At 42.1% G+C, this 18,995-nt stretch overlaps 1 protein-coding gene and 1 non-coding gene across 4 annotated transcripts in view; one reads left to right on the top strand and one right to left on the bottom strand.

Moving 5' to 3' along the window:
• The window catches only part of LOC126335291 (polypeptide N-acetylgalactosaminyltransferase 5-like), a 207,291-nt gene that overhangs the window by 85,648 nt on the left and 102,648 nt on the right, over window positions 1–18,995 (bottom strand). The gene's annotated exons all lie outside the window — the stretch shown is intronic.
• Trnat-ugu (transfer RNA threonine (anticodon UGU)) lies at window positions 17,376–17,450 on the top strand. The gene has a single exon. It is a non-coding gene; the product is annotated as a tRNA-Thr (tRNA).

Genomic DNA, 18,995 nt, shown 5'->3' with positions numbered 1-18,995 from the left:
TAGTCGGTTTTTCTATTTTTCCTTTCTAGTGCAAAAATGCGTACTTTTACGAGATCTACTCGCTTAAAACTGATGAATAATGTATGAATTACACATATATATGAGCCTACACGACCCGAAACGAATCTAACCAATTATAACAAGTTTTTCCCAAACTGAACGCAAAATTTTCAGAGTATGTTTCTTTAAATGTAAAACAGTTATATTTACAGGTGACACTAATGGACAACTGCAAAGGAAACAAATTTAGGCAGTCTCAATGGAACTAGGTCGCTTGTTCATAACTTAGGCCTGTCCAGTAACGACTTCAGTCGTAATATAAAAGCGATGAAAGTCTTTGATAACGACGCGACTTTTTAGAGCGGATGCGAGCGTCAGCGTCGGCCAACGTTGGTCTTCGGGCTTTTACAGCATTCCCGCACACCCTTTCAACAAAGCTGCTCGAAACTTTAATAAGGGATTTCTTTTTGTCATTCAGAACGCATCCCTCCCGGCGCGCTTTTAACTTTTCCAGCACAAAGCGGGCGCCTGCAGCAACTTCAACCAGCACGGAAGCGTTCAGACTCTGTAGCCGAACCAAGCTTAATACGAGCCAGGGTCTATTTATTCCTGTTACGAGACAGTTCAATTTTTTTATACTACTGCTTCTTACACATTTTATTTTGGCCTTCTCCTCCACATCGACCTTCACTGTAGTCATTCCCGACGCTCCCAATACTGTTACATTAAACTGTAGCTTTACTTTCCTGTGCGGTGTTGCAACTGACCAATGTTAGAGAAATTTTGGAACAAAAAAAAAAGTAACTATATGAAATCGTAGTGAAAATTAAATTTCTAAAACAACTAAAAACGCGTTCTGAAATAAAACTTTTACGGATATGTGCCGCATTGTCTTTTTCTTGCATATTGGCCTTTAGTTGTACCCGTACGGCCAGTCCAGATACACGTCTTAGAATAACACTGAAATAAATGCAACTAACTATTTATAAATATCTGAATTCTTCGTGAATAAGAGCACTACAGTAATACACGAGAAGATTGACGCATACCCATTAGTGTCAAAATACAGCGTACACGAACACCGTCTGCTTCAAAAGTGACATTAATATGAAAAACTGTGTTGGTACCATGTACGGGCTTGTTTGACAAATCCATGTCTAGATAAGAGCAAAGTTGAGAAACAAGTTTGACTGCTTACGAGCACGGCCCGCGAAAGGCGAAATTTCGTGTTCGAATTCAGATGTGGCTCTCCGCCCATCATCAGCCAATGTCGCGTTCTTAAGACCCGAGATTCAATGGTGAGCTATAAGGAAGGGGGGCAAACTACGAGGATATGGGACGTCAATAACGAATCACCGCATCCACACTTGCGTGTTTTGTTGTGCGGGATAAAACCATGAGTCATTATCAAGACGAAGATGGCAAAAGGCAGTGGAATTTTTCCGTGACAAACACGAGGAGGAAAGTCATACAGAAGTGATTCCCTTGGTGGAGTGCAGTTGATTAGAGGGAGCAGCAGCCAACCACTCCTGTTACAGTTGCAATGGGTCACACCTCATCTGTGCCCGTCCATTATCTTCACCATACCGATTAAGGCCACTTGCAACGGTAGCCGAACCGTTGGTCTACATAACAACACGACGAATCTCTCACATAGCCGGAAAAGCTTTATTGAAAGTAACGACCACTACGGAAACCTACAACAGTAAATATGTATTGTTTACTGTTTTTGTAATATTCGCAGAGTGTGTATACGGGGGGTACGGGAACAGTAAATGTTTCACTGAATATTTTGAAATGGTATCTGCAAAAGGAGGTACGGGTGCACAAATATCAGTTGGCAGGTGAGCCGTTCACGACAGTAAATTTCTTTTCACTGATGTATTCTCTATAAAGTCCTGCGCGTGTAATTTACAAGCACGTATTTCTTGCACAACCTAACTGTGGCCGTTCACAAGATAATTATGATTACTTTGCTAGTGGTGATTCATAACAACGGAGATCCCTAGTGTAGATGTGAACAACCCGTATTTTCTGGAGGTTGGAGGTAAGGTGAAGAGTCCTCTTGCTTGTTAGATGATTGTTTATGAAACCCTAGCAAACATGACCACCAGTTTAGTTATTAGAATTTTAGTTCCTTGTGGAAATATTTTAAAAGGGCCAGCTACATACGAATGTGCGGCTAATTCGGGCAAAGTGAAACTACGGGAAATCTCAATTAGTTTGCCAGCTCGGCCAGTTTGGACCTTGCCCCTCTCGTATAAGAGCTCTGAGCACTATGGGACTTAACTCTCGTATAAGAGTCCGATCCTCAACCCGCATTGCCTTGCATGAACTCCGAACATGAAGACTTGCACAGTCGAACCAGTATATCCACATATTCTATACATATTATAAATAAAAATTCCCCACCGCGGCTTCTGTCTGTATGTTCAGCGTAATCTCAGGGATTACTGTAAGCATTTTTATACAGGAAGGTTTCTTTATATTATTTATTATCGCTATGTCACGATGATTGTGTGATACATGTACTGTTATCCGTCGGATATTTAACTGGGTTTGGAGCGACGTCCCGTGGCAATAATGGGAGAGGCAAGCTGGTCAGCTACAAAGGAGGCGGTATCTGGAGGGAAAAACAGTAAACAGCCGCTGCAACTCGAGAGAGCAGCGAAGCTTGACCAGAATATATGTTGGCCCCGGTGGTCTAGCGGTAAAGCCCGTGCCTAGAAGCCGAAAGGTCACGGGGTCGAATCCCTGGATCACATTTTCTCAGTGATGTGGAGATTCTGAAGAATCTACATGCGGGTTGGGATTTCACATTAATCTGTACGTCCCATTCCACCGGTTGGGTAACGGGAGTAGTTCTGACAAAGGAGTAGGAGAAGTGGCATTCAATTGAAAGACTTGCACCAGATCAGTGAGCCACATGAAATAATAATAATAATAATAATAATAATAATTACACTCTAAGGAAAAAACGACACCGCGAAGCAATTACCGTAACGGTACAGATGTCGGTAGATAATTACAAATACATACAATTGCATAAAAATGTTATGATTTAACCACAAGAAAAGAACTTCACAAATCGAGCAGGTCAATAACGCATTGGTCCTCCTTTGGTCCTTACGCATGCAGTTATTCAGCTTGGCACTGATTAACAGTTGTCGCATGTCTACCTGAAGGATATAGTGCCAAATTCTGCCCATCTGGCCCGTCAGATCGCCAAAATCTCAAGCTGGTTTGAGGGCCCTGCCCATAATGCTCCAAAATTTCTCAACTGGAGAGACATAAGGCGATTTTGCTGGCCAAGGTAGTGTTTGGCAAGCACGAAAACAAGGAGTATAAACTCTCGCCGTGTACGGCGACAAAACGGGGACCCAATTGAGAATGTTTAGAGCATTATGCGAAGGATCTCTACCCAGCTCAGGATTTTGACGACCTAACGCGCCGATTCGACAGATCCCTGAGGAGCACATCCAACGAGCCGAAAAACTGCTTGCATAAAGACCAGAGGTGGACCAACGCGTAAATGATTTGCTCAATTTGTATAGCACTTTCTCTTGAATAAAACTACCAGTTTTTCTGAAATTGTAATCATTTGTTTCTCTGCACTTTTGAGTCACATCCATAGATTTCTGTCCCATTCGGTTAATTCCTTCGTGGCGCGTCTCTTTTTCCTCATATTGTTACTATTACTATTATTATTATTCTTTTTTATCTCAGACGTTATGTCTGGTCAAAAGTGGAAAGTGACGCGGACCTTGATCAAGCGTGACTTCCTATTAACTGTAAGGTATATGTTATATTGCATTCAGGAACTTTCGGGTAATTGAACATGTATCAATAATTACGGACTTCTGTAGTTGTATATATAAGTTTGGATGTAGCTGTATTGCATTGATGTACTGGTGGATATTGTGTGGTATGACTCCTGCAGTTGATAGTATAATTGGTATAATGTCAACTTTATCCTGATGCCACATATCCTTGACTTCCTCAACCAGTTGAATGTATTTTTCAATTTTTTCTCCTGTTTTCTTTTGTATATTTGTTGTATTGGGTATGGATATTTCGATAAGTTGTGTTAATTTCTTCTTTTTATTTGTGAGTATGATGTCAGGTTTGTTATGTGGTGTTGTTTTATCTGTCATAATGGTTCTGTTCCAGTATAATTTGTATTCATCATTCTCCAGTACATTTTCTGGTGTATACTTGTACGTGGGAACGTGTTGTTTTATAAGTTTATGTTGTAAGGCAAGCTGCTGATGTATTATTTTTGCTACATTGTCATGTCTTCTGGGGTATTCTGTATTTGCTAGTATTGTACATCCGCTTGTGATGTGATCTACTGTTTCTATTTGTTGTTTGCAAAGTCTGCATTTATCTGTTGTGGTATTGGGATCTTTAATAATATGCTTGCTGTAATATCTGGTGTTTATTGTTTGATCCTGTATTGCAATCATGAATCCTTCCGTCTCACTGTATATACTGCCTTTTCTTAGCCATGTGTTGGATGCGTCTTGATCGATGTGTGGCTGTGTTAGATCATACGGGTGCTTGTCATGTAGTGTTTTCTTTTTCCAATTTACTTTCTTCGTATCTGTTGATGTTATGTGATCTAAAGGGTTTTAGAAGTGATTATGAAATTGCAGTGGTGTAGCCGATGTGTTTAAATGAGTGATTGCTTTGTGTATTTTGCTAGTTTCTGTTCGTTCTAGAAACAATTTTCTTAAATTGTCTACCTGTCCATAACGTAGGTTTTTTATGTCGATAAATCCCCTTCCTCCTCCTTTTCTGCTTAATGTGAATCTTTCTGTTGCTGAATGTATGTGATGTATTCTATATTTGTGGCATTGTGATCGTGTAAGTGTATTGAGTGCTTCTAGGTCTGTGTTACTCCATTTCACTACTCCAAGTGAGTAGGTCAATATTGGTATGGCATAAGTATTTATAGCTTTTGTTTTGTTTCTTGCTGTCAATTCTGTTTTTAGTATTTCTTTTAGTTCTTCTTTAATATTTGTATTATCTGTTCCTATTTTTTGTCTGTATCCTAGATATTTATAGGCATCTGTTTTTTCCATCGCTTCTATGCAGAGGCTGTGGTTATCCAATATGTAATTATTATTATTATTATTATTATTATTATTATTATTATTATTATTATTATTATTATTATATTCTATACATAACTTTGCTCCATGTTCTGTCTGTATGTGAAGGCTAATGTCAGGAACTGCTGCACGAATTTTGATATGGTTTTCACTAATAGATAGAGCGATTCATTTTTCCGGTCGTAGATACTTAGTGCTGCCCGTGCGAAGCCAGGGAGGATCGCTGAACTTTCTCAATAGCTTTCTAGATCTACGGAGACAATAAACAGTAACTTCACACCAGATTCACTACGTGAACTCTCAGACTTTTCTTTCTTACCACTCAGAGCTGCTGAGATGAGGATGGCGTCTATCATGACACCAGACATAAAAATTTTATTTGATTTCTTATTAGCACGTCTCACTAGGTAATTACTGGGCTGCGATATGCAGGAAATACTTCTTAGCGTTCTGGGTTCGTACTGACGTCATAGGTATTACCGCTGACGCTAAAAAAGGAAAACCTTTAGATATCTCCGACCGAGATCACTCGACAACAAAGTGCGGGCGTGGTCTTATTGACACCTAGCGAGAACAATCCAAGATTACAAGTCTTATCTTTGAATTATCTTTAGTGCTAACAGCTCTCGTTTCTTGAACACAATCAGCCAGCAGACATGTTGTTCTGAGTTCCCTGCAAGAACTATGATGGTGCATCACACGCTTCGTGGATATCACTGCACTGATATTCTGCCATGTTCTTAAAGCGAAGCATTTCGCTCAAACCGCGAAGTCATATCATGCACGTTTCACTTCATTCGAAGTTACTAATTTTATTAGAAGATGCAAATTAGCCAAAAAAAAAGAATCGCGTCACAACAAGGCGATAAGGTGATATCTGTAGCGCTTGTTGTGTGTCAATGTTATCGATTCCATCCTTACCAGCTATTTCCCCGAACACCCGTTACCTACCTAGGAAAAGACGAAGGAAGTTTGGAGCATAACGCCCCAACGACGAGGATGCCACTAGAGACGAAGAATACGAGCGGACTGAAGGACAGGGAAGGATATTGGCCATGACATTTTCAAAGAAACCATTCTGAAACTTGACTTAAACGATTTAGGGGAGTCAGTGATAGCCTAAATCTGGATGGTCAGTCGTAGATCTGAACCACCTCCACCCGAAACTACGTCCACTGCCTCGTTACTGCACTATCTCATTCGGTGCGTTCCTGAAAAATGGAGTTGATTGTATAAAAGCGCACTGTTGAATTAAAATGAAGTACACAAAAATAGTAAAATTTTTGCACTGGGATGCAACGAGACTACAAGAAATCTATTTCCTCCAGCCAGATCTGCCGTAACTGTTAATCATTAAACTTTTAAGTCGCACTGGGATATACACTTTTCTCGGGAGCTGAAAGTGGACTAGAGTTTTTAAGAGAAGGGTCCAGTGCTCGGGGGAAACTTTTCCAATCGGACAATCTGTCCAATTGGTTCAAACACGTAATTTCAAACTTAAGGTGCTTTACCACTCGACATCCACTATCCATTGCTGAAGCGAATCTGACTCGGCAACGAAGCCAGCGAGAGAGAAATCCTTCAACTTAATTACAGCTGAAATTCCCACAATTCTTCAAGACCATATTAAAATGTGGTGGTTTCCCTTAGTCAATGATTTTCTATTCACTAAATGTGAAAGCGGATCGTAAGTCCTCCAAGGGTAGTTCAGTCCGTAGGAATATGACCCGCAAATGGAAAGGTTCCTGGTTCGAGTCTTGATCCTGCACATATTTTTCACCTACCAGCACGTCTTTAAAAAAAACAATAAAAATAAAGTGCACACTTCGTTGTAAACGAGTCATTCTGGACACACACACACATCAGACCTACTGGTTTTAAAACTTTTTAATTATTATTATTATTATTATTATTATTATTATTATTATTATTATTATTATTATTATTATTCACATTTTTTACCAATCCATTAATTGGTGACAAGTAGAATAGCACGATGTCCAACAAAGCGACCAGCGTGACTAGTGAAATATGACTCCCCTATTCCACAGAATCTCTCGTTAATGAAATTAGCAGATAATTAATGAAGCCGCAGCGAATGCAAATTAAAATTAATGATAATAGGATTTAAACAGCGTACACACTCAGGAGGCCTAATAATTACCCTGCTGTGGTCACTCTATAACGATGTAAATATTTAAATATATATTCATAATTAAGAATAATCAGTTTGTTCATTGTAGAACCAACTGAAAATTCCTGGGACAACGTGGCGAACATGTTTGCGTAGTTAAAAACATAAAAAAATAAAAAGAAAGCTGAAAAATACGTCCAATTACAAAAGGAATCTACGAAAAGGATAGAAATATTCCGGAACTCTACTCTTTATGGTGACTTACCTTCGAATGAAAGAGGATAAGGCACTACGTGTCTCGTAGTGCAAAGAACTGCCCACTAAATTCTTAAGTGTAATTCTCGCTAAATTCAGGACCAAACGTGCGTTAATAGGAAGATTCACTGAATATTCTCAATGCAGTTTCGAGACACGTCAGTCATTTCAAGTTATAAATTAATTCCTTTAACAAAATGTGCTGTTATTTCATACAACATGCTGTATGAGATACGCACAAAAGACCATGAAAGTAGCTAAATGAAACGAAATATAAAACGTAACTAAATACAAAAGTTAAATTGTACTTAACTTTAGCAGAAACCTAATTCACAACAATAATTAGAACTGGGATGTCCTACTATCTAACAACCTATTTTGGAAGTGTTACAGAATAAAATAAAAGGAACTGATGACCACGAGCTAACGCCGAAACTAGTTTCTGTAGAATAAACAAAATGTCTGCATCACGGCGGGTCCACAAACACCCTACTGTTTTAAGTGAACAGTATCGTTACGTTCAAGGAAATCTTCCTTTATTACTATTATATGACGTTTCAATCAAACTGCAGAACATTAAATGAGTGTTTCATGACAAACGTACGACCTGAAAATCTCGACCTATCAAGAAGACTCTTAGAATCTTGCAACGATTCGTGATCAGCTCTTCAAAGAAAGCGATACTATCCGATTACGCGATTAGGGGACAATCTCTCGCGCCTTTTAAATCACTGAGATGTCTAGAGGTAATAAAATAAACGGATATGAAGCAGAACGAGAAAAAAAGCAGTGAAGGAGATCGGAAGACTAAGTGCTGGCACGCTTATAGGCAATGTGAAGCATCTGAAAATGAAATCGCCTACAAGAAGGTAGTGCGATCAACTTTGGATTGCAGCTCCAGCCTTTGAACCCGTAATAAGCTGCCAGAAACTGAACGAATTCAGTGACGCGCTGTTGAGATGACAACAGATCAGTAGAGCCCATGCCACCTGTAGCAGAGCCAGTCAGCTAATTCACATGACAACTTTGGAAGAAAGGCGACGTAGTTTTCACTAAATTCTGTTGGGTAAAGTTATAGAACAGTATTCGAGTTGCATCCATTGTATCTCTCGTGGAAGGATCTTGAGAATGAGAAAGATTAACATGAAATGTATTCACATTTGCGAATATGGACAACTGTATAATGGAATGATGACAATGAAAATTAGTGTCGGACCGGGCCTCGAACCCGGATTTCCCGCTTATCGCGAGCGGTCACCTTACCTTTTTTTTAAATCTCATTTTGTTGTTCGTTTCCGTTCGTTGCATCTGCTCGGGGCGGACGTCGTGAGACACCCGTTTCAGTTCGTCAATGATCCGTTCACTCAGTTTTTTGTTTTTTTTTTTTTTTTTACAGGGGGCAGCTAACCCTCTGACCGAACACGCTGAGCTATCGTGCCGGCCCCATTAGGCTGTACGAGCATGACTCATAGCCAGACCCAAACTTCCACATGTCGTCAATCATGTGTCTGCAACCTGATCTCTGATTATGCATACTCCAGTACTGTGAAGAGATTTAATCCAAAGTGGCTTGCCCGGTGTGGGTGGATAAATATAATGTTGCAGAGCCAGTGTTATTCTGAAGTACGATGGAATGTTCCTTCGGGCAGGCATGCATGTCTGATGGAAGAGGGACTACGGCGACTACAGCTGTTATGGAATACATGAATGAAAATTTTTACTCGAACCCGAAAAAACTTGCATCGTACGCCTGAGTAATGCAGGCGCTATAACATCGAGACAGATTAGGGCCCGTACAGAGAGAGATCCGCCTTATCGCACTCAAGTGGACTATAGTACAGAATCGTCAACATACGCAAGACTTCGATTGTTTAAAATGAACTGTGCACTACAAAGTCCCGACTTCTGTGAAGTCAGAGATTTTAGTTTGTTTATGAATGCTAAAGGAAGTGGGTGGTGACAGGACAATGGGCGAAAGAAATGTGAAAGAAGAAGTGAGGATAGTCTCACATAGAAGAAACTCCACCCGGACGTCCGTCACTCATCACAGATGAACTGAAGAAATTATGTGAACAACGAAATCGTGCTAGATGCCCTTCCAGAAAACTCAAAAGGTTCCTTGACTTTTTAAAAAAAAAGTAATGCCGAGGTGAAGAATACAGTGAATGGTTGCCTTAACGGACTAATGTTAATTAACTATACCGGAATGCTTAAATAACGGAGGTGATTATATAGAGAAATGAAGTAAGCTTCAATTTTGCAACGTTTCTTCCCTAATAAACCACATTTTTCCGATTTATTGTAGCCGAAGTACCTGGAATACCTTCGTATAATGACCTGAAGAAATGGGACGTATGTGCCCTACTACCAGAAGACAGCTGGGGAAAATGACTTGCGGTGGGACACACTGAAAATAATGGTGACGACATAAACCGTGTATACTGATAAACTGAAAAAAAAAATTGCAATAACGGGGGCCAGACAGTTCAGAGTGGCTTCCCCAAGCGGGGCCACAGTGCGAACGGACTGGTGCGCATATCCGCTACCTTGCGGTGGGCCGCGGAATGTTGTAGGCACCGTATGCTCCTTGCTGAGTGAAACCGCAACGCTATGCCCGCCAGTATCGGCGGTGCTATCGTTTCCGATGGGGGATCACGAAACCGCAGCGGAAGAGAAGCGCCAAGTCACGCGCGCCGCCACCAGGAGAAACCTGCTTGCGTCACGCTCAGAGGCAACACTGCCAGCCAGCAGGTGCCTTCCGTGCTGGAAGGGCAAACCGAACTCAGGTGTTGTGACCAACATTCACAAACAGCGTTTAATCGGCGCTACACTGTTTTTCTTACTGGTCGCTGGTGTTTTACAGGCGAACTAGATGATGTACACCGAGGTGAGAAAAGTCGTGGAATGGCGTTATGCAAAAATACAGATGGCAGTACTATCGTGTACACAAGGTATAAACGTCAGTACACTGGCGGAGCTGACATTTGTACTCAAATGATTCACGTGAAAAGGTTTCTGAAGTGATTATGGTCGCACGACGGGAATTAAGTCTTTGAACCAGGAATGGTAGTTGGAACTAGGCACATGGGATATTTCATTTTGGAATTCAGTATTCCGAGATCCAGAGTGTCAAGAGCGTGCCGAGGATAGCCCGCATCTCGTGGTCGTGCGGTAGCGTTCTCGCTTCCCACGCCCGGGTTCGATTCCCGGTCGGGTCAGGGATTTTCTCTGCCTCGTGATGGCTGGGTGTTGTGTGATGTCCTTAGGTTAGTTAGGTTTAAGTAGTTCTAAGTTCTAGGGGACTGATGACCATAGATGTTAAGTCCCATAGTGCTCAGAGCCATTTTTTTTTCGTGCCGAGGATACCACTTTTGACGCATTACTTCTCACCAATGAAAATGCAGTGGCTGACGACCTTCACCTAACGGCCGAGAGCAGCCACACTTGTGAAGAGTTGTCAGTGCTAGCAGAGATGCAACACCGCGTGAAATAAATCTGTGTGGGACGTAGGACGAACGTATCTGTTAGGACAGTGCGGCGAAATGTGACGTTGATGGGCTATGGGAAACAACACGATAGCGGCTCTCTCTGAGCTCGTGACCATTTCAGTTGGACCCTAGACGACTGCAAACTGTGGCCTGGTCAAATGAGTCCAGGTTTCAGTTGGTAAGAGCTGATGGTAGGGTCCGAGTGTGGCGCAGACCCCGCGAAGCCATGGATCCAAGTTATCAAAAAGGTACTGTGCAAGCTGGTGGTGGCTCCACAATGGTTTGGGCTGTGTTTCCTTGGAGTGGACTGGTTACCCTTGTCCAAATGAACAGATCTTTGACTGGAAATGATTATGTCCCGCTACTTGAAGTCTATGAATAGCTGCAGACGGTCTCCATGTTCCCAAACGACGATGTCATCTCACTGGGCCACAGTTGTTCGCGACTGGTTTGAAGAACATTCTGGACAAATCGAGCGAATGAGTTAGCACCCCACATCGCCCGACTTGAACGCCATCCAACATTTATGGTACATAATCGAGAGGTCAATTCGCACATAAAATCCTGGACCAGCAACACTTTCACAATTGTGGACGGCTATAGAGGCATCATGGCTCAATATTTCTGCAGGAGACTTTCCACGACTTCTGGAGTCCATGCCATGACGAGATCCTGCAATTCACCAGGCAAAAGGAGTTCCGACAAGATATTAGGAGCTAGCTCACGACTTTAGTCACCTCAGCGTACAGCATATGCACTGTTACATATTCTGTTGTGCGTTCGCTAAAAATGAGGGGAGAGAATACAACACAGGAAAACAACACGTGTTGGCCTATGTTTCGTTATATAAGCCCTCTTTCTAGGGTAACACCTTGGTGCACTTTGTGAAATATCGAAGACTCTACAACCAACGAAGAAAATTAATTGATAACTCCAAATACACCATTGTGTTACAATGTACAACAAAGAAATTAAATGATATAAAAAATCCATCGTAAGTACGTACTAGATTAGTTTTCCAATATATAGTATCACTAGGAACTTCACATTTAACCTGTAATCTATTACACATTTAACCATCAATCCCTGATAACCCCATATAACTTCTTTGTATCAAACTGATACGTATGTGTGTATGTCGAATTACCACTTAATTTCTTGACTGGAAGTACACTCATTGTCTCCTAGTACAGCTGAAGACTTGAACAACATCGAAACGGCAACAATAGAAAATGCGATTTTAACCTGAATGCAACGTCTTGTAAAATTAAAGAGTTGCGAAATCATTGTCTCTTTCCTTGTGGAGTAATTTACGATGTCTCACGAAGAACAAACAATAAAGATGTTTGAAAAGAAGTGACTAGTTTTTTCTTCTTCTTAATAAGAAAGTAGTCCATTACATTGTTTGTACATTACAACATTTCAATGAATTCATCTCTCGCGTTTGCACTTACTGTGCAAAATGTCGGGCTATGACACAAAGTAAGGTACAGAAAAATGTAGATAAAGAGTATTTAAGTTGACACTTTGACAACTGGTTTGGTCCCATGAGTGAGTAGTGAATGTTCATTTTTCAAATGATCTCCAGTTTACTTAATGAGGTACTTGTGAGACATACTATGAAGATTACATAGCGCTAAACACTAACGAACCCCCATTTCACTCAGATGTATCGCAAAACAGTGACCAAGGACATCCAGTCATGCGGCATACCGAGTGCAATTACGAAACATACGAGATGCCCGGTTTCTTTCGTAACCAGTTCCAATCGCTAACAAGAGTTCTGACAGAGCTACATTGTGGAAGTAAATTAACCATTAACCTGTTGTTTTGTTGGGAAACACTGAGCGGTATCACCCACGGCTGTTTTGGTGAAGGACAAAGATAGTTGACCTTTTTACGGGAGCAGGGTTAGTAGAGCACTGTAGTGTGCAGGCAAGCCATCGACCTGAGAGAATCCATCATTAGAATAATCGAACAAACGACTTTACGGACTGCTCCTCCTAAAAAATTCGCTTTTGAAGAGTTAATTATTTATGGGCGCTATTAAGTTTAGAACGTTCGTAACGCATATGGACAGTCGCTAGTACCTCAGCAGTAGCATAAATGTTTTGCAATCGTAAAGTCGCTGTTTCGAATATCGACAATAGGAACATTTAACTTTCTTTGAATTTCACATTTATTAACGAACAGAAATGTTGAATCATAATTTTAAAACATATTTTTATTTTTGATTGTAATTCGCATAAAAATGCGAGATTTAGAATAACTTTAAATTTGCCAAAAGTGCGAAACATCAAATGGAATAAGTTTTCTATTTCTCAGGATTAAATAGTATTATCGACGTAGTGATCTTTCATTTCACAATGTGGCATTTCGCGTGTCGTCAAATTTTATTTTCATACCACCAGTAATTACATAAAAAATGTCAGTTTTATTAAAAATTTTGAAGCAATATTTGTTAATTAAAATTTCTATTTAATAATAAATATATACTTTTAATAAAATAAAGTTACTCTTAACTAGAATCAAACCAGCTACTTTTCATTAAGAGGCATGTACGGTATGCACTTAGCAAATAAGGTACAAATATTTTCTTTTAACAGCGCTTGGAAATCTAATGTTCAAAAGCGATTTTTTTTTATGAGAATTTCGTCGCACTGCTTTAGGAAACTGATGCCCGGTCAGCCAATTTCCAAGTCTTGTAAGTATGAAGAGAATGTAAGAGGGTAAATACGTTAAGGTCCCCTCGTAAGCCAAATCTCAAGTTGCAGAATCCATCTTGCGCGGAAAAAAGGGAATCAAAACGGGTTTCAAGGCTCCTGGACAATACGGCTATTTTTTGAGACGGAATAAATCTCATACTGGACAAAGATGGGAAAGGAACTCTGCTTTATACACTTCAAAAGAACCAACCCAGCAATAGCCTAAATCGATTTAGAGAAATTGCGGAAAATCTAAAACACGATGCTGGCTGGACTGAACGCCTCCCCCCTCATCCAGAATGTTATTTAGCGTCTTTCCACTGGACTCCCTAGCTCGGTTTGGTACGTAGAGCTGGTTTTATGTGACCGTCAGGTAAACACACGATAATACGTTATAATTCAAACTAGACCATCACTGTCCGCCTCGCCCCTACCAACGTCACCAAGGAAACGGCCCCAAACGCCTGAGACTGTAAAGAACGTATTTATCCTGCACCAAATATCTCTCGAAATAATTTTACAGAGGCAGAGAGAACTCCCTTCCTGGTAACGGCAGTGACGAATGAAAGTTTGTCCTTAGATACCTCTGCGATTAATAACAGCCATTTTCTTCGTTTCTGCTGGTAAATCAGACTAATTCGTTCTCTTTCTTGGCAGATTTTTTTCCGGGGAACAAGAGTTATTAAGCAAGTAACAACAACAACAGTTTGTGTGCATGCTCAAAAACCATTAGCCATCTCAATTAAATCGGTACTCACATCAAACCTGCAACAAATGAATAGCCAAAGAGTTATCTTAGCAACAAGTGGTGGTGGTGTCGTCGTCTTCAATCTGACAACTGGTTTGATGCACCTTTCCACGCTGGGCTACCCCGATCATGTCTCTTCCTCTCTGTGTATATGGAAATAAAGAAGTTAACTCTATTCATGAGTATCTCTCCGAAGCCGGTTTCTTGGTAGCGTATTTTCCAAGTGCGAGACGTGACTTTTGTCATGTACTTATTATAGGATGTGTTCAGAAGTTGGCCGAAGGCAGTAATATTCGTACACGCAATTCATCCTCTTAAAACGTTACTTTGCTGCGGAAGATCGGCGTACCTGTAATGAAAGTTTAGAGCCTAGTTGGTACATCAACTCTCTTACGACAGAGCGTACAATTATTCGCTTCCTCTATGTTTCGCTGTAACGAAAATGTGGTTGCCGTGCAATGTAAATAGTTGAGCTCCTTAGGAAATATGGCTGTTAGGTACACGTTCTGGATTTCAGCCGTAAAATTTGTAAATGATGTAGCTCAATGCATAGTTAAATCGTCTACTGTGAGAAACGTTACGCGTGGATTTTACATCAAATTTTGCGGCTGAGCATTTCCTTTAGTCAACGTTTAATCTTTTGGGACCTGTGACCTCGATATACACTGACACAAAAAAGCGACGTTCTCAGAGGAGGAGGAGGAAACTAAATGGAACTTCCGGGGTCGAGAGGGTATGCGATATTTCAGTGAATACAAAACAGCGTCACACTTACAAAAAAAATCTTGGCAGTAACAGTCCACTTATCAGTATGACGCTGCGCCCCCTCTGGCCTGCATGCATGCACTGGTTCGGTTGGAGAGGCAGTCATAAAGTCGATGTATCCTCTCCTGACGCAAGCTGTCTCACAACTATGGTAACTGATCCTTGATATCCTGGTTACTGGCACCAATTTTAAATGGTAACTAACGACAAATAAATCATAATAAAATTTTAAAAAACAACTAGTGCCTCCAAAATGTCGGAAAAATTCACCGTGTATTACAAGTTTTTCGCGGAGCACTTAATTCCGCGAAACACAGTTCGGGAACCCCTGGCCTACGGTCGCTGAACAGTTCCCTCATTCATTAATTGTTCTGGTTCCGTGTATAGCATTCCACGTCTCTACACCACACGAAAGAAAACGAAGTCGCAATGAAGGAGTTGACGTCCGACCGAGCGACGTGGCGCAGTAATTAGCAGACTGGACTCGCATTCGGTAGGACGGCGGTTCAAACCTGCGTCCGGCCATCCTGATTTAGGCTTTCCATCATTTCCCTATGCCGCTTCAGGCAAATGCGAGGATGGTACCTTCGACAGGTCATGGCCCCTTTCCATCTCCATCCGTTCCTATTCCGAGCTTGTGTTCCGTCTCTAATGATCTCGATGTTGACGGGACATTAAACGCCAATCGACGCCTCTTCCAGTTGACGTCGCTGTTGGTCCCACACATGTTCTATCGAGGGCAAATCCGGGAGTCATGCTGGCCAAGCAAGCACCTTAACATCACGCATACAGTTCACAGAAACACATTCCATGTGTCGAACACTATCCTGTTGAAAAATGACACGGGGATACTGTAATGTGAGAGGTAACAAACGTGTGCGCAGGATGTCCATGGTGTACTATCGCGCTGCCAAGAGTTCCTTCAGCCCTTACCGGCCCTGGCCTGATGTCATACCTGACGGTTCCCCATGCCAAGACACGAGGAGCAACACCGCCGTGCCTCCCCAAAAATCGGAAGAATGGTATCGCTCCTTAGGTTGCCTCCACGCTCGCCGACGATGCTCATCTAGGACTGTGCACTGAACACCATGCGAAGCCATTCATCATCAGCACTCGATGTCTCCTGGTCAAATCTCCACTTCAAACAAAGCCTAAGTTATGCGGGATGATGCAAATTGTCACAGGGAGTTCACTACTTGTTCTGGGATGGCGGCACAGATGTGAAGGGGTTAGATGTGCTTCAAGCACAGTCCTCTTATGGTGGCCAGACAAGTCGGCAGGAACCTTGACGACAAGCATATGTGCTCTCATGTTTCCATACAGTCCAAAATTACATTGCTCCGTAAATCAGCATATTGCACGTTTCGATCAGTCGGCCAAACGAAAGTCTACGATGAAGCCCCTTTCAAAGTCTGTCAGGTGCTAACGCTGCTTCACATACAGACGAGACAACTGTGACTCATTCGCAGTGATCCCTGAACCTCTGACGCTGTTCACACCCGTTATATAAGGCCTACCCTACTATCGCGCTTGGAAACAACATTAATGCACTTTGACGGTCGTTTACCTGTCACAGAGAATTTCTGAGAATACGCGCCTATGTAAACACATACTAAATTATAACGACATCCAACCAAAATCTTCTGGGTGCTTCAATTTGTCAGGTAGTGTAATAGCTTATATGGATGAACAGAAATTAATCAACATATTATACATGACGATAGTATCTGTTCCCGAAAGAACAGTTACCGTAGATGACTATGCAGCTTTGCTAGAAATGAAATGATAACTAAATGGACACCCTAGCTGCAAACAGGCGTTGATGTACTTCATTAGGGACATGTTGAAAATGTGTGTTCCGACCGGGACTCGAACCCGGGATCTCCTGCTTACATGGCAGACGCTCTATCCATCTGAGCCACCGAGGGCACAGAGAATGGCGCGAGTGCAGGGACTTATCTCTTGCACGCTCCCCGTGAGACCCACATTCCCAACATGTCCACACCACTACATTCGAGTGCGCTTAGATTAATCTGCCACGAGTAATGAGTGTGATGGGCAAACATCTCTTAGGCGCACTCGAATGTAGTGGTGTGGACATGTTGGGAATGTGGGTCTCACGGGGAGCGTGCAAGGGTAAGTCCCTGCAGTCGCGCCATCCTCTGTGCCCTCGGTGGCTCAGATGGGTAGAACGTCTGCCATGTAAGCAGGAGATCCCGGGTTCGAGTCCCGGTCGGGGCACACATTTTCAACATGTCCCTAATGAAGTACAACAACGCCTGTTTGCAGCTAGGGTGTCCATTTAATTATCATTTCATTCAATCAACATATCTTTTGTTTTTTAGACCACGTCAAATTTATGCAGACACACAACTGCGGAACAGTCTGTATGGTGCGTGGTGGAGTGTACACTAACGTACCATTCAACTCTACTTTTCCCCCTCTAAGCTTATTCCAATCCCGGTCGTGCGTGAGAACCTCTGTATTTAAACTATCTCAGTCATCGCATTGCGGATGTTCTCTGATTACTGTGGGAAAGTGTTAGTCTTGGAATTTAAGGAGCTGTGTCTTCCTTTTATCATCTGCTATTAGTCTGATTTCCTCTTCATGGTCTGAAAGGGGGCGACACGTAAGTGGGAGGGGAAAGTATTTACTATGGTGGCCGTTTTCTTTTCAGTTTCTCATGGAATATTTGAGAAGTAGATTCTTCCTTCAAGAGCGCTAGTTAGAAATTTTCTGCATTTCTTTTACAGTCTCTCGCCGATGAAACAAGCCCGTGACCATTCGCGCTGCCCTTCTTTGTACGCTGAAGAGCCAAAGAAACTGATACATCTGCCTAATATCGCGTAGGACCCCCGCGAGCAAGCAGGACTGCCGCAACAAGACGTGGCATGGACTCGACTACTGTCTGAAGTAGTGCTGGAGGGAAATGACACCATGAATCCTGCAGGGCTGTCCATAAATGCGTAAGAGTACGACAGGGTGGAGATCTCTTCTGAACAGCACGTTGCAAGGCATCCCAGATATGCTCTATAATGTTCATATCTGGGGAGTGGCCAGCGGATGTGTTTCAACTCAGAAAAGAGTTGCTGGAGCCATTCTGTAGCAATTCTGAACGTGAGGAGTGCTGCATTGTCCCGCTGGAATCGTCTAAGTCCGTCGGAATGCACAATGGGCATGAATGAATGAATGCAGGTAATTAGAAAGGCTGCTTACGTGCGTGTGAACTATCAAAGTCGTATATGGACATATCAGGGGTCCCATATCACTCCAACTGCACACGCACCACACCATTACAGAGCATCCACCAGCTTGAACAGTCCCCTGCTGACATGTAGGGTTCATGGATTCATGAGGTTGTCTCCATCCGCTCGACACAACTTGAAACGAGAGTAGTCCGACAGGCGACATGTCATCAACAGTCCGATGTGTGTGTTGACGGGCCCAGGCGAGGCGTAAAGCTTTGTGTCGTGCAGTCATCAAGGGTACACGAGTGGGCCGTCGGATCCGTAATCCCACGATGTTTCGTTGAATGGTTCGCACGCTGACACCTGCTGACGGCCCAGCATTGAAATCTGCAGCAATCTGCGGAAATGTTACACTTCTGTCACGTTGAACGACTCTCCTCACTCGTCGTTGATCCCGCTCTTGCATGATCTGTTTACGTATCTCTGTATTTGAAAACTCATGCCTATACCAGTCTCTTTGGCGCTTCAGTGTATATGCACGACATATCCTGATGATCCGACACGACACTATCTTTTCAAACGACTTTTTATTCCAGTC

The sequence above is a fragment of the Schistocerca gregaria genome, chromosome 2 (assembly GCF_023897955.1).
Source record: "Schistocerca gregaria isolate iqSchGreg1 chromosome 2, iqSchGreg1.2, whole genome shotgun sequence".
NCBI classification, from domain to species: Eukaryota; Metazoa; Arthropoda; class Insecta; order Orthoptera; family Acrididae; genus Schistocerca; species Schistocerca gregaria.
Note: the sequence above shows the minus strand (reverse complement) of the source record. Positions and strands in the feature narration are given on the sequence as shown.